The sequence below is a fragment of the Salvelinus fontinalis genome, chromosome 32, assembly GCF_029448725.1.
Source record: "Salvelinus fontinalis isolate EN_2023a chromosome 32, ASM2944872v1, whole genome shotgun sequence".
NCBI lineage: Eukaryota > Metazoa > Chordata > Actinopteri > Salmoniformes > Salmonidae > Salvelinus > Salvelinus fontinalis.
The window spans coordinates 44,890,696-44,904,598 of record NC_074696.1 but is presented as its reverse complement, the minus strand read 5'-3'; the positions used below and the strand labels follow the sequence as shown (position 1 = coordinate 44,904,598).

Below are 13,903 nucleotides of genomic sequence, written 5' to 3'. Positions count from 1 at the left end.
ATAACTTCACCATGCTCAAAGGGATATTCAATGTCTGCTTTTATTATTTTTACCCATCTACCAATAAGTGCCCTTCTTTGCGACGCATTGGAAACCTCCCTTTTGTGTTTGAAATTCACTGCTCGACTGAGGGACCTTACAGATAATTGTATGTGTGGGGTACAGAGATGAGGTAGTGTCACGAGAATTATGTTCTCAATGTTCATAAACCCCATTCAATTAACTACTCAGTCTGCGACCCAGAATTTGTAAGATACTGGTTGAAATGAAACAGACGGAAGCCCAGCTACGATAGTCAGAAAGTTTTTTTACGAGAGCGCTGGTTAGTTGTACAAACCCATTCATTTTATACTAGCTCCTTACGCACCTACTCTTGCACACAATCAGAATTCATACGCACATACATTTGCACACAAACATTAGGTATCCTACGCACACACTGTCCTGCTACCCAACCGACAAAGATTAGGGGATACCGTGAGAATCACTCCCCGTCCTCCCTCAAGATAGGGAGACCCTGGGAAGTACTCTGTGGCCCCCAGCCAAGGTCGGCACCGAGCCTTGCTCAGACAGTCTGTTTTTAAGATACTATAATAGACATATTGTACAGATAAATTGTCATACCCTAATTCTGACTAAAAACTACACTCACGGATATATAATTCTGCTGACTAAAACCATCATTAATTAATTATGATTCTAATCAATTTCATACAATTATATGGTTTCAGGGTGGAGTATTCTAATCATTCATTTAAACCTATAAATTCCATCCACAGGTCGTCATTCAAAAATCATGTTAAACACTATTGCACAGAGTGAATCCTTGCAAGTTATTATGTGACTTGTTAAACACATCTTTACTCCTGAACTTATTTAGGTTTACCATAACAAAAGGGGTTGAATACTTATTGGCTCAAGGCATTTCAGCTTTTAATGTAAACATTTTGAAAAACATCATTCACTTTCACATTATAGGGTATTGTATGTAGGCCAGTCACAACATGTGGAAAAAGTCAAGGGGTGTAAATACTTTCTGAAGGCACTGTATGGACTTTGAGATCACACTAAGATGGCACACTCCGTCACTGGATTGGTCCACTGAGACAGGCACGAATCAGACAGGTGTCTTGTGTGCCGTGAAGAAAATATTAATATGCGACAGCTCAACCGAAAAATGATCTGCCAACCAACAGTCTATTGACTAAACAATTGACCAGTTGACTGATTAAATGGGGTCAGCCCTAATTGCCAATCTGCTGCGTCAAACAAGGCACTAATTTCTCTACCAACTGAATTCAATCCCATTGTATCTATAATGTTAGAGTGTACAACTGGTAAACTAATAACCAACATACATCGTTCACTGAATATAGAGGACTCATAAAGAGCGTTTATCTGTATTTATCTAGACCAGCACATAGGAGTGCAGGTGTCTATTTGCTTGGATTACAGCTTGGAGAGGGAGCTCATGATTGCTGAATGGATGTCAAACGGTCCTTATCAGTTCTTCTGCATCACTGAACCCCTGTCTTGTTTACAGTTCCTATCACCGGATAGAGGAGCCTGGTACACTGTGACACCGCTGTATAATCTCCCCATGTTTGCACATCCTGCTTTACACGCTTGTTATATGAAATTAACTCAATATTAGACATCTTTCACACCCACTTCTGGGCTCTTACAGCTTCTGGTTAAATTTTTTGTTCCAAGCCCCATAAAGCAAGTATATTTTTTATTGGATGTAGCCTACTGGTTAGAGCACAATTTAAGTAATAAGGGTGATCGATTTATTCGAACTGTACATACAGTGGTTTGTTGATGCGTGAGTAATGGTTGTACCATAATTGTGGCACTCCTTTTGGGAACGTAATCAATCATAGGTAGGAACTTTGATAACATGAATTAACTTCGCAAACTTTTCCAACAGTTACATAACATAACAGAATACACCTAATACATATAAAATACAGAATACATAATTGCACGAAAAACAAGGGGGTCATGTTTCTCTGTATTTATCAGTCTTGGAGGCTACCAATGGGGGGCAGCAGTGAAGCTCCTGCAGCTGTGACTGAGCATGCTTCTGACAGACGCAGAGAAGTAGAAGATGATGAGGTCCAGGCAGGCGTTGATGGTACTGGAGAGCAACGCTACATCACTCCAACTCTCGCTCTCTTTCCGAACGAACCCCACCACATGGGGAATGTTGTAGGACCCAAACCAGAGGGCAAACACCAACAGCTCGATGTTGAGCAGCGGAGACAAAATGCAGATGAAGTTGACAGCAGAAGAGGCAGACCAGGAAAGGAACCAGGAATAGCTCCAGACGCACTGGGAGAAGGATGCTGAGCTGGTCTTGGGTGAAGTTCAGGTAGCACGTTGTCTGGGGATTATCCATTACGGTCCCATTATTGCATATCCACTGGGAGCATAGCACAATGTCCATGATGCTGAGGTTCAGTGAAGACACCACCCAACATACGATGCGTATCTGATAGGGAAGGGCACATCAAGCTAGCGCTCCACACTCACCGCGGTCTGGAGGAGGGTGCTGTTGTAGATGGTGGAGTAGAACAGGAAACTAGTGACGACACAGGATGAAGGGGAGGTTCCAGTTCATATCATCAGCAGCTTCCTTCATCTTGAAGGGCAGGAAGTTGAGGAAGATGAGGTCAAAGATGGTCAAGTTGTGTAGCAGGATGTCAATGTGGGCAGGTTTGCGGTGCACATTTTGGCAAAAGTTGCAAAATGGCAGGATGTTGGCAGGTACCCCAATCAGGAAGGTGACAATGTAAACAGACAGCAACAGATGAATGATTGGCATGGCAATTAGCCTACTCCATCAGTTATAGACACTTGGAGACTCAACACAGCTGGAAAGAGAAAAGGGTGTGTTGGAATGTGTAATATCTCTTTTGGGACTGTTGCAGCAATGTGTTACCAAAAAGATGTCCCATAACAATATCCCATGTGATGTCCCATGAGATACTAATTTTTAGACATTATCTGTCTGCATTTCAGTAGGAAACACTACTCGTCAGCCATATTTTAGTCTGATTTTGTGTTTGATTGTTCACCTGTATAAAAATATAAGCCTCAACTTGACTTTTTATAACATTTTAGTTCATGTAAATGTATTACCTGTGTTCTGAATAAGTAACATCATTAATAGAGATTGGATTGATGCATAAATTCAGAATTAACTCAATTTTAACAGTATACAAAATAAAATAAATAAACTGAGTGCACAAAACATTATGAACACCTACCTAATATTGAGTTGCACCCCTTTTACTCTCAGAACAGCCTCAATTTGTCGGGGCATGGACTCTACAAGGTGTCAAATGTATTCCACAGGGATGCTGGCCTATGTTGACTCCGGTGCTTCCCACAGTTGTGTCAAGTTGGCTGGATGTCCATTGGGTGGTGGACCATTCTTGAGACACACAGGAAACTGTTGAGCATGAAAAACCCAGCAGCGTTGTAGTTCTTGAGAAACTAAAACCGGTCTGCCTGGCACCTACTACCATAACCCGTTCAAAGGCACTTACATCTTTTGTCTTACCCACACAATCCATGTCTCAATTGTCTCAAGGCTTAAAAATCCTTATTTAACCTGTCTCTTCCCCTTCATCTACAGTGATTGAAGTGGATTTAACAAGTGACATCAGTATCAAAGCTTTCATCTGGATTCACCTGGTCAGTCCATGTCATGGAAAGAGCAGTGTATTGTCTGTTGTGGTGAAGTTTTATGAATAACCCCTATTTTTTACTGATACAAAGACAAACAGGTTTTTAGAAATACCTTATTTAAATAAGTATTCAGACCCTTTGCTATGACTGTCGAAATTGAGCTTAGATGCATCCGGTTTCCATTAAGCATCCTTGAGATGTTTCTGCAACTTGATTGGAGTCCACCTGTGGTAAATTCAATGGATTTGACATGATTTGGAAAGGCACACACCAGTCTATACAAGGTCCCACAGTTGACGGTGCATGTCAGAGCAAAAACCAGGCCATGAGGTCGAAATAATTATCCGTAGAGCTCCAAGACAGGATTGTGTCGAGGCACAGATCTGGGGAAGGATACCAAAAAAGGTCTGCACCATTGAAGGTCCCCAAGAACATAGTGGCCTCCATCATTCTTAAATGAAAGAAGTTTGGAACCACCAAGACTCTTCCTAGAGCTGTCGGCCTTGCCAAACTGAGCAAGGCCTTGGTCAGGGAGGTGACCAACAACACAATGGTCACTCTGACAGAGCTCCAGAGTTCCTCTGTTGAGATGGGAGAAACTTCCAGAAGGACAACCATCTCTGAAGCACTTCACCAATCAGGCCTTTATTGTAGAGAGGCCAGACGGAAGTCAGTCCTCAGTAAAAGGCACATGACAACCTTCTTGGAGTTTTCCAAAAGGAACCTAAAGACTCTCAGACCATGAGAAACATCATTCTCTGGTCTGATGAAACCAAGATTAAACTCTTTGGCTTGAATGCCAAATGTCACGTCTGGATGAAACCTGGCACCATCCCTACGGTTAAGCATGGTGGTGGCAGAATCATGCTGTTTTTCAGTGGCAGGGACTGGGAGACTAGTCAGGATCGAGGGAAAGATGAACGGAGCAAAGTAAAGAGATCCTTGATGAAATCCTGCTCCAGAGACCTGCTTCACCTTACAGTGAAATACTTAGTTACGAGCCCCTAACAGTGCAGTTAAAAAAAATACAGATAAGAATAAGTGATGAAGGTAACAAGTAATTAAAGAGGAGCAGTAAAAAAATAACAATATATACAGGGGGGTGCCGGTACAGAGTCAATGTGCGGGGGCACCGGTTAAGTGAGGTTGTATGTACATGTAGGTAGAGTAAATTAAAGTGACTATGCGTAGATGACAACAGAGAGTGGCAGTGGTGTGGAGAGGGGAGGGGGGGGGGGGACAATGTGAATAGTCTGGGTAGCCATTTGACTAAATGTTCAGGAGTCTTATGGCTTGGGAGTAGAAGCTGTTGAGAAGCCTCTTGGACCTAGACTTGGCACTCCAGTACCACTTGCCGTGTCGTAGCAGAAAGAATAGTCTATGACTAGGGTGGCTGGAGTCTATGACAATTTTCAGGGCCTTCCTCTGACACTGCCTGGTATAGAGGTCCTGGATGGCAGGAAGCTTGGCCCCAGTGATGTACTGGGTCGTTCGCACTACCCTCTGTAGTGTCTTGTGGTCGGAGGCCGAGCAGTTGCCATACCAGGCAGTGATGCAACCAGTCAGGATGCTCTCATTGGTGCAGCTGTATAACCTTTGAGGATCTGAGGACCCATGCCAAATCTTTTCAGTCTCCCGAGGGGGAAGGTTGTAGGTTTTGTTGTGCCCGCTTCACAACTGTCACGGTGTGCTTGAACCATATTAGTTTGTTGGTGGTGTGGACACCAAGGAACGTGAAGCTCTCAACCTGCTCCACTGCAGCCCCGTCGATGAGAATGTGGGCATGCTCGGTCCCCTTTTTCCTGTAGTCCACAATCATCTCCTTTGTCTTTATCACGTTGAGGGAGAGGATGTTGTCCTGGCACCACACAGCCAGGTCTCTGTCCTCCTCCCTATAGGCTGTCTCGTTGTTGTCGGTGATCAGGCCTACCACTGTTGTCATCGGCAAATGTAATGATGTTGTTGGAGTTGTGCCTGGCCATGCAGTCATGAGTGAACAGGGAGTACAGGAGGGGGCTGAGCACGCATCCCTGAGGGATCCCCGTGTTGAGGATCAGCGTGGCGGATGTGTTGTTACCTACCCTTACCACCTGGGGGCGGCCCATCAGGAAGTCCAGGATCCAGTTGAAGAGTGAGGTGTTTAGTCCCAGGGTCCTTAGCTTAGTGTTGAGCTTTGAGGGCACTATGGTGTTGAACGCTGAGCTGTAGTCAATGAATAGCATTCTCACATAGGTGTTCCTTTTGTCCAGATGGGACGGGCAGTGTGGAGTGCAATAGAGATGCATCATCTGTGGATCTGTTGGTGCGGTATGCAAATTGGAGTGGGTCTAGGGTTTCTGGGATGAGGATGTTGATGTGAGCCATGAACAGCCTTTCAAAGCACGTCATGGCTACAGACGTGAGTGCTACGGGTCGGTAGTCATTTAGGCAGGTTACCTTAGTGTTCTTGGGCACAGCCACTATGGTGGTCTGCTTAAAACATGTTGGTACTACAGACTCCGTCAGGGAGAGGTTGAAAATGTCAGTGAAGACACTTGCTAGTTGTTCAGCGCATGCTCGCAGTACACGTCCTGGTAATCCGTCTGGCCCTGCGGCTTTGTGAATGTTGACCTGTCTAAAGGTCTTACTCACATCGGCTGTGGAGAGCTTAATCACACAGTTTTCTGGTACAGCTGGTGCTCTCATGCATGTTTCAGTGTTATTTACCTCGAAGCGGGCATAGAAGTAGTTTAGCTCGTCCGGTAGGCTCGTGTCACTGGGCAGCTCTCGGCTGTGCTTCCCTTTGTAGTCTGTAATGGTTTGCAGGCCCTGCCTCATCCGACGAGCGTCAAAGCTGGTGTAGTACGACTCAAACTTAGTCCTGTATTGATGCTTTGCCTGTTTGATGGTTCATCGGAAGGCATAGCGGGATTTCTTATAAGCTTCCGGGTTAGAGTCCCGCTCCTTGAAAACGGCAGCTCTTGTCTTTACCTCAGTGCGGATGCTGCCTGTAATCCATGGTTTCTGGTTGGGGTATGTACTTAAGGTCACTGTGGGGACGACGTCATCCATGCACTTATTGATGAACCCAATGACAGATGTGGTGTACTCCTCAATGCCATTGGAGGAATCGCGGAACATATTCCAGTCTGTGCTAGCAAAACAGTTCTGTAGCTTAGCATCTGCTTCATCTGACCACTTTTTTTATTGATCTTGTCACTGGTGCTTCCTGCTTTAATTTTTGCTTGTAAGCAGGAATCAAGAGGATAGAATTATGGTCAGATTTGCCAAATGGAGGGCGAGGGAGAGATTTGTATGCATCTCTGTGTGTGAAGTATAGGTGGTCTAGAGTTATTTTCCCTCTGTTTGCACATTTAACATGTTGATACAAATGAGGTAAAACTGATTTAAGTTTCCTTGCATTAAAGTCCCCGGCCACTAGGAGTGTCGCCTCTGGGTGAGCGTTTTCTTGTTTGCTTATGGTGGAATACAGCTCATTCAATGCTATCTTGGTGCCAGCCTCTGACTGTGGTGGTATGTAAACAGCTACAAAGAATATAGATGAGATCTCTCTCGGTAGGTAATGTGGTCTGCAGCTTATCATGAGAAACTCTACCTCAGGCGAGCAATGGCTCGAAACTTCCTTAGATATCGTGCACCAGCTGTTGTTGACAAAAATACATAGACCGCCGCCACTTGTCTTACCAGACACCGCTGTTCTATCCTGCCTGTACATTGATATTGTTGTCGTTCATCCACGATAAGAAGCATAAGATGTTACATTTTTTTTAAAATTATTATTATTATTTTTTTAATAAATTTTATCCCATTTTCCCCCCAATTTTCGTGGTATCCAATCGCTAGTAATTACTATCATGTCTCATCGTTACAACTCCCGTACGGGCTTCGGGAGAGACGAAGGTCGAAAGCCATGCGTCCTCCGAAGCACAACCCAACCAAGCCGCACTGCTTCTTAACACAGCGCGCTTCCAACCCGGAAGCCAGCCGCACCAATGTGTCGGAGGAAACACCGTGTACCTGGCCCCCTTGGTTAGCGCGCACTGCGCCCGGCCCGCCACAGGAGTCGCTGGAGCGCGATGAGACAAGGATATCCCTACCGGCCAAACCCTCCCTAACCCGGACGACGCTATGCCAATTGTGCGTCGCCCCACGGACCTCCCGGTCGCGGCCGGCTGCGACAGAGCCTGGGCGCGAACCCAGAGACTCTGGTGGCGCAGTTAGCACTGCGATGCAGTGCCCTAGACCACTGCGCCACCCGGGAGGCCCAGATGTTACAGTTTTTAATGTCTGTTGTGGAAAATTGTCTCAGAAATATAACACTCTTACAAGAACTTGTGAATTCAATATAGACTTTAATACAAAGTAGCAAAGCTGAGCCCTTCCATGGAAGGTCTCTATCACAAACGTAACAAAGCCGAGCTCCTCCATGGAAAGAGACTCAATTCTTATATTACAGAGTCCTGCCTTTATAGAATTCTGTCTTTGCATAACGTATAGAGTCCCCTCCCTCTATATGAAAATAGCTTCCCTTGACCTTTCTCCATTATTTTCTTTTCATCTCAGAGCTTGCATGTTAACGCCCACATCTGACAGCTGTATAGGTTATATTGGTAGCGGGGCCCTGGTCCTATATGTTCCATTCCTTATATAGCCATTCTGTCTCAGCTCTTCAAAGTGGAAAGCCTAGATGCTGCTAATAATGGAAATGTAATCATAGTCATGAGTTTTGCTCCACACATGTCCCGTTGGTAGTTTAATCTTCCCAATAACTTGTCCATTTTATTGTCCAAAGATTGCATGTTTGCAAGCAGAATTGAGGGGTATGGGGGTTTATTCGATCGCCTCCTACTCCTCAGAAGGCAGCCTGTTCCCGAGGGAGCCATATATCCTCCACCTCAGGCTGGTCAGAGTCGTGAAAGAAGAAAAAGGATTCTGCTAGTCCGTGGTGAGTAATCGCAGTCCCGATGTCGAGAAGTTATTTTCGGTCATAAGAGATGGTAGCGGCAACATTATGTACAAAAATAGTAAAAAAAAGAAGTTACAAACAATGCAGATAAACAAACAAAAAAATGCTCCGCCGCCATTTTCTGCTCCGGGGCCATTTTACATACAGTGTCTTGCAAAAGTTTGAGATTGGAGTATCTGTCCATAGGACCACTTTAGGCCGTACACTCCACAGAGCTGGGCTTTACGGAAGAGTGTCCAGAAAAAAAACATTGCTTAAAGAAAAAAATAAGCAAACACGTTTGGTGTTAGCCAAGAGACTCCCCAAACATATAGAAGAAGGTACTCTGGTCAGATGAGACTAAAATTTAGCTTTTTGGCCATCAAGGAAAACAATATGTCTGGCGCAAATCCAACACCTCTCATCACCCTGAGAACACAGTGACGTATGGTAGTAGCAGCATCATGCTGTGGTGATGTTTTTCATCGGCAGGGACTGGGAAACGGTCAGAATTTAAAGAATGATGGATGGCACTAAATATAGGGAAATTCTTGAGGGAAACCTGTTTCAGTCTTCCAGAGATTTGAGACAGGCACGGAGGTTCACCTTCCAGCAGGACAATGACCCTACGCATACTTCTAGAGCAACACTCGAGTGATTTAAGGGGAAACATTTAAATGTCTTTGAATGGCCTAGTCAAAGCCCAGACCTCAATCCAATTGAGAATCTGTGGAACACATTCCCAGTGGGTTAGAAGTTTACATACACTCAATTAGTATTTGGTAGCATTGCCTTTACATTGTTTCACTTGGGTCAAACGTTTTGGGTAGCCTTCCACAAGCTTCGCACAATAAGTTGGGTGAATTTTGGCCCATTCCTCCTGACAAAGCTGGTCTAACTGACTCAGGTTTGTAGGCCTCCTTGCTTGCACATGCTTTTCAGTTCTGCCCACTCATTTTCCATAGGATTGAGGTCAGGGCTTTGTCATGGCCACTCCAATACCTTGACTTTGTTGTCCTTAAAGCCATTTTACCACAACTTTGGAAGTATGCTTGGGGTCATTGTTCATTTGGAAGACCCATATGTGACCAATCTTTAACTTCCTGACTGATGTCTTGAGATGTTGCTTCAATATATCCACATAATTTTCCCTTCTCATGATGCCATCTATTTTGTGAAGTTCACCAGTCCCTCCTGCAGCAAAGCACCCCCACAACATGATGCTGCCACCCCCGTGCTTCACGGTTGGAATGGTGTTCTTCGGCTTGCAAGCATCCCCCTTTTCCTCCAAACGTAACAATGGTCATTATGGCCAAACAGTTCTGTTTTTGTTTCATCAGACCAGAGGATATTTCTCCAAAAAGTACGATCTTTGTTCCCATGTGCAGTTTTAAACCGTAGTCTGGCTTTTTTAATGGTGGTTTTGGAGCAGTGGCTTCTTCCTTGCTGAGCGTCCTTTCAGGTTATGTCTTGTTTTACTGTGGATATAGATACTTTTGTACCTGTTTCCTCCAGCATCTTCACAAGGTCCTTTGCTGTTGTTCTGGGATTGATTTGCACTTTTCGTACCAAAGTACGTTCATCTCTAGGAGACAGAACGCGTCTCCTTCCTGAGCGGTATGATGGCTGCATGGTCCCATGGTGTTTATACTTGCGTACTATTGTTTGTACAGATGAACGTGGTACCTTCAGGTGTTTGGAAATTGCTCCCAAGGATGAACCAGACTTCTGGAGGTCTACCATTTTTTTTCTGAGGACTTGTTTGATTTCTTTTGATTTTCCCATGATGTCAAGCAAAGAGGCACTGAGTTTGAAGGTAGGCCTTGAAATACATCCACAGGCACACCTACAATTGACTCAAATTATGTCAATTAGCCTATCAGAAGCTTCTAAAGCCATGCCATAATTTTATGGATTTTTCCAAGCTGTTTATAGGCACAGTCAACTTAGTGTATGTAAACAACAGACCCACTGGAATTGTGATACAGTGAATTATAAGTGAAATAATGTAATGAGATCCTGTGTGTAGCTGGTGTAGAGAGTCAGGCGCAGGACAGCAGATATGAGTAATCAATGTATTTTACTCAAAACACAATACAAAATATTCGAGCCCACAAATACGTACCGTCTTACAATAAACAGTTACTCACAAACAAACATGGGGGAACAGAGGTTTAAATTATGAACAAGTAATTGGGGAATTGAAACCAGGTGTGTAAGACAAAGACAAAACAAATGGAAAATTAAAAGTAGATTGGCGATGGCTAGAAGGCTGGTGACGTTGACCGCCGAACGCCGCCCGAACAAGGAGAGGGACCGACTTCGGTGGAAGTCATGAGAAATAATCTGTCTGTAAACAGTTGTTTGAAAAATGACTTGTGTCATGCACAAAGTAATGTCCTAACCGACTTGCCAAAACTATAGTTTGTTAACAAGAAAATTGTGGAGTGGTTGAAAAACGAGTTTTAATGACTCCAACCTAAGTGTACGTAAACTTCTGACTTCAACTGTATGAAAAAACTAACATTATGAAAGAAATATTCTTAGAAATATCTGTCTTCTTCCTCCTCTTTAAAATATACTATCTGACAGGAGCACATTTGGAGAAATTACGACAGGTAGTTCGGGAGGCTTATTATCAATGATTCTCTTTCCTGTGCGTGTTTACCTTGTTTTTATCAAGCTACCTCCTGGTATGAGACAAAGGTCACAGCCTAATAACCACCAAGCCCAGGACTCTGCATCAAAACAACCTCTTTTGGGCTACATCCCAAATGGCACCCTATGCCCTATATACCTATAGTGCATTCGGAAAGTATTCAGACCCCTTGACTTTTTCAACATTTTATTACGCTACAGCCTTATTTTAAAATTAAATAATTTATTTCCCACATCCATCTACACACAATACCTCATAATGACAAAGCAAAAACAGGTTTTTAGACAATTCTGCTAATTTATAAAAAATAAAACACTAAGACATACATTTACATATGTATTCAGACCCTTTACTCAGTACTTTGTTGAAACATCTTTGACAGCGATTACAGCCTCAAGTCTTCTTGGATATGATTCTACAAGCTTGGCACAACTGTGTTTGGGGAATTTCTCTCATTCTTCTCTACAGATCCTCTCAAGCTCTGTCAGGTTGGATGGGGAGCTTCGCTGCACAGCTATTTTCAGGTCACGCCAGAGATGTTCGATCAGGTTCAAGTCTGTGCTCTGGCTGGGCCCCTCAAAGACATTCAGAGACTTGTCCCGAAGCAACTCCTGCGTTATGTTGGCTGTGTGCTTAGGGTCGTTGTCCTGTCTGAGGTCCTGAATGCTCTGGAGCAGGTTTTCATCAAGGATCTCTCTGTACTTTGCTCCGTTCATATTTCCTTCGGTCTTGAGTAGTCTCCCAGTCCCTGCCGCTGAGGAGTGGCTTCCATCTGGCCACTCTACCATAAAGGACTGATTGATGGAGTGCTGCAGAGATGGTTGTCCTTCTGGAAGGTTCTCCCATCTCCACAGAGGAACTCTTGCTCTGTCAGAGTGACCATCGGGTTCTTGGTCACCTACCTGACCAAGGCCCTTCTCCCCTGAATGCTCAGTTTGGCCAGGTGGACAGCTCTAGGAAGAGTCTTGGTGGTTCCAAACTTCTTCCATTTAAGAATTATGGGGGACACTTTGTTCTTGGGGACCTTCAATGCAGCAAAATATTTTTGCTACCCTTCCCCAGATCTGTGCCTCGACACAATCCTGTCTCAGAGCTCTATGGACAATTCCTTCGATCTCATGGCCTGGTTTTTGCTCTGACATGCACTGTCAACTGTGGGACCTTATATAGACAGGTGTGGGCCTTTCCAAATCATGTCCAATCAATTGAATTTACCACAGGTGGACTCCAATCAAGTTGTATAAACATCTCAAGGATGATCAATGGAAACAGGATGCATCTGAGCTCAATTTCGAGTCTCAAAGCAAAGGGTCTGAATACTTATGTAAATAAGATATCTGTTTTTTTGTTCTAAACATTAGAAAACCTGTTTTCACTTTGTCCTTTTGGGGTATTGTTTGTAGATCAATGAGGTAAAAATACAATTTAATACACTGGGTTCTTTTGAATGCACATTTGTGGCCTGCTGGAGGTAATTTTGCAGGGCTCTGGTAGTGCTCCTCCTTGCACAAAGGCGGAGGTAGCGGTTCTGCTGCTGGGTTGTTGCCCTCCTACGGCCTCCTCCACGTCTCCTGATGTACTGGCCTGTCTCCTGGTAGCGCCTCCATGCTCTGGACACTACGCTGACAGACACAGCAAACCTTCTTGCCACAGCTCGCATTGATGTGCCATCCTGGATGAGCTGCACTACCTGAGCCACTTGTGTGGGTTGTAGACTCCGTCTCATGCTACCACTAGAGTGAGAGCACCGCCAGCATTCAAAAGTGACCAAAACATCAGCCAGGAAGCATAGGAACTGAGAAGTGGTCTGTGGTCACCACCTGCAGAATCACTCCTTTATTGGGGGTCTCTTGCTAATTGCCTATAATTTCCACCTTTTGTCTATTCCATTTGCACAACAGCATGTGAAATTTATTGTCAATCAGTGTTGCTTCCTAAGTGGACAGTTTGATTTCACAGAAGTGTGATTGACTTGGAGTTACATTGTGTTGTTTAAGTATTCCCTTTATTTTTTTGAGCAGTGTACATTTTAGAATAAGGCTGTAATGTAACAAAATGTGGAAAAAGGGAATGGGTCTTTATACTTTCCGAATGCACTCTTCCCAAATTTTGACCAGAGCTCATTATCTGATCAAAAGTTTTGCACTATATAGGATGCCATTTGGGATCAAGTCTTGGCCAAACAATGTGTAGATAGATGGAGGATAAACAGGGTCATTAATGCTAATGCTCAATGAACATAGATTACATTAAACATGTGTTATGGAATAGGTTAGGTAGTTTAGTTTTTAGGCGCACAATTAGACCCTACCACTTCCACACTCCATCACTAGGTGGCGGCAGCAATCGGTCAGTTGCTGTACTCTGCCAGGAAGTCTTGATTGTGCACACGTGGCAATTAGAGGGTGTGGTTGCTTGCAGAGCCATGAGCCTGCTGGAGTTTGATGGCCATTTCGTTTACTTTTTGCATATATTTATTTTAGTCGCCATAAACTGAACACACAATAATGCTTTGGGGCTGGCTGACCAAAGGTCAAGACAGAGCTGGCCCTGGACACTGGTAAGGTTGCCATCTCTTGGGGCACATGCATACAACATAGTCT

At 44.1% G+C, this 13,903-nt stretch overlaps 1 pseudogene; it reads right to left on the bottom strand.

Annotated features, from left to right (window-relative positions):
* Positions 1–215: 215 nt before the first annotated feature.
* On the bottom strand, positions 216–2,827 carry LOC129831456 (free fatty acid receptor 3-like; annotated as a pseudogene).
* Positions 2,828–13,903: the final 11,076 nt, after the last annotated feature.